Source organism: Salvelinus sp. IW2-2015, unplaced genomic scaffold (assembly GCF_002910315.2).
Source record: "Salvelinus sp. IW2-2015 unplaced genomic scaffold, ASM291031v2 Un_scaffold6445, whole genome shotgun sequence".
NCBI classification, from domain to species: Eukaryota; Metazoa; Chordata; class Actinopteri; order Salmoniformes; family Salmonidae; genus Salvelinus; species Salvelinus sp. IW2-2015.
The window spans coordinates 25,275-28,283 of NW_019947707.1; the positions used below are offsets into that span (position 1 = coordinate 25,275).

A 3,009-nucleotide genomic window follows, 5' to 3' on the forward strand; every position below is an offset into this window, starting at 1 on the left:
ACCATTGAGAGGTTTTGAAGCACCGATCGGCCATATTGGCACTCCCCAGTAGGAGCAGTCCTCCATAAGAATGAGTGGAATTCTACAGTATTTCAATTAAATGTTTCAAGGACAAGATGACATGTATTTAGTATTTTGTTGTTGTCGTGGTGTTGTCGTGGGGACAATAATATTAATGTCTAAAAAAAAAAATATTTACTTTAAGGAAAAAATATATTTTTTATTATGTTTAGCTCACATAATATAATTAAGTCTGTAATAGAGTAAACGTGGTAAAAACAAATGTGACATTATACATGCATTTCTATAGCTTCCAATGGTGGTGGAGTTCCAAGATGGAGGTGTGGTGGCTTCAAAACAGCACCCCCTAGAGGTCATCTAGTGTGTATATATAAATCATTGCACCCAGTAGACATCTGCAGCATTGCCTATTTTTGTTTGAGTGCTAATTTTCTTGCAGAGACAAAGCAAGGCCTGCAACCGTATATCTAGTGGAAGTCCTTCCTCCGGCAGAATTGTTATTTATTTTAACTAGGGCCCATCCTAAAATGATTGGATAGGTGCAAGCAAGGGTTCTATTACATAACTATCACCTACCAGTTATGTCAGAAAGATGTTTTTTTTAATTGGAAGAGTCTATATTTTATCAAAGTCTATGTATGTTCATTGTGCCCTGTTTTATCGATAACATTATGTTCTCTGTCTCTCTCTGCCTCTCTCGTCCACTTCCACAGATCTCACCAATATTCTTGAGTCGTTCCTGCCTCAGCTGCTGGCATATCCCAACCCCATCGACCCGCTGAACGGAGACGCGGCGCCATGTACCTCCACCGACCAGAGGAGTACAAACAGAAAATCAAAGGTACGCTTCTCTCCCTACGCCTTGCTTTCTCAGTGTTGTCTGTCTCAAGGGAATTCAGAAGTGCAGATGTTCATTTCAAACGTTGCGTAATGGGTCCATGTAGAATCAGGAGGCTCACTAATGAAATAATACTGTTGGTCAATAATATACTTTGACATACAGCAGCTACATTTTCTTCTTTTTGTATTACTATTTGATCATGTGAAGTAGATACCCCTGCCTTAAGCCATAGTCTACCCTTTGTTCAGATTTGATATAGCTAAGTGGTGGTGTGTGTGTGTCTGTCACTCCTGGCTGTTGCTTTGTTCACTGTTTTAAAGCGCCTGTCTGCTCCCTGGCTCGGAGCTCTTAGCCAACGAGGTTGAGTCTTACTGACCCTGCTGCCTTGCTCTCCACAGAGTACATCCAGAAATATGCAACAGAGGAGGCTCTCAAGGAGCAGGAGGAGGGCCAGGGCGATTCCTCATCGGAAAGCTCCATGTCGGATTTCTCTGAAGACGAAGCCCAGGATATGGAGTTGTAGTGATGGGAGACAACTCCCCTTTAAAACCACAGACTGTATGATTTCCTAACCATGAGAAAGCAGACATCATATTCATATAAATTGATTTTTTTATTATTATTATAATTATTATAATTATTATTGCTAAAACAAGGATTTTTGTGGATATCAAGCCTCGGCGTATATCACACACCACCCGCTTTGTGTTTTTGCCATGTCCCAGTCGCTTTCTCCTCCTTCAATCCCTGTAAAGGTGCGTTGGACTTAGCGGTAGCAGTCCCCACATTCCACCGGTAGTTGGAATGTCCCCTTTGACCCGGTGACCTTCGGCCTTACCCTCACTGCACCATCGACCGGACAAAATGGAGACTAGCTCTATGGGCTGGGCTGAGTGGGAGGTGGGCACCGGGGGATTTCCCTTCTCTTTATCTCATGAATGTGTTGAAGAAGAGGAACTAGAGAGTTAGGTCATATTCATGGTCATGGCAATTATGGTCCAGGTCTTCAGCCGAATTCGTACCTGTCTGGATCTGATTTTTGTTTGAATGGTAAAGTTGGATTTGAATTGGATACATCACCCTGCCGGCGTTGGCTGTCGACTTGTCCTGCTAGACAGGTGATTGGGTATTTTAAAGTAACATGAAAGAGGGGAATTGCAGCTTCAATATCTATTTTCTTTCACCAATGTTGTTTTCCTAGTGTTCATTTGTCATTTGTGCTTTTCATTTGGCTGGGGTTAGGAGCTGCCTATGGTGTGTGTGTGCAGCACCTAGCTTGTACAGTGATACTTCACCTTTCTCATTAGAGCCTTATGAACCCAGCCAGCGCGTCAATCAAAGCGCTTACATCTCTCTGAGCCTGTCCGAGCTGGTGTGGCTGTCAGACTACCTGTACCCCTTTAGAAAAGTACATCACTTCCTGGAACGCCATAGGTATTATGTATCCACTGAAGTTTTAGGGGTGAATAATGCCCAGAATGAGGGATTGAACGCTGATGTGTTGAAAAGTGAGGTAGAAGTMGCCGACCTTACCTCACCGGCCACAGCACAGACGCCCAACAAATTCTCCTCCGCTCTGTTTTTGTAAAAAAGTTAAAGGAGCGTAGAAAAAATCGCAAGAAYCATTTTTGTAACAAAAAAGAAAAGCACAAGGTTTTATTTCCTACAAACTCCTCCCTCCTAGATGATTTGGACCTTGTTGATTTGTTTATTTTGGTGGCAAAGACAGGATTTTTTTTTTGGGGGGGGGGGACATCATTCTGTACAGTTTGGGCATGATCCAGAAGTGACGTTGTGTTGGTCTGTATTGCGCTAGGCTAGTGTAGGGCTCAACTAAAGTAGTACTGCTTGTGTGGCTACTGTCTGAAGTATTGAGTTGCGTTGTGTACAAGGCTTAGTGATTTACCTGGGTTACCCTTCACTCTTAYATGGGGGGAAATGCAGGGGGGATATCTGCAGGTCTTTTTTTTGCTAACATTGTTGAAATGACCAACTTAGCCTATTGCTCGCGCTAAACTATGATATGTGTTTTTGACTTGATGTYGCGATAGTTAGTTTACTGGGCGGTGTCTTCAYCTAAAGACATATATGGGTATATTACAGAGTTAGCTTGTTTCAGGCAATTGTCTGATAAGTAAAACAACAAT

The 3,009-nt window shown here is 42.6% G+C and overlaps 1 long non-coding RNA gene across 1 annotated transcript; it reads left to right on the top strand.

Moving 5' to 3' along the window:
- Positions 1-733: 733 nt before the first annotated feature.
- Positions 734-1,458, top strand: LOC112078892 (uncharacterized). Its single transcript, XR_002895804.2, has 2 exons — positions 734-862; positions 1,261-1,458. It is a non-coding gene; the product is annotated as an uncharacterized lncRNA (long non-coding RNA).
- Positions 1,459-3,009: the final 1,551 nt, after the last annotated feature.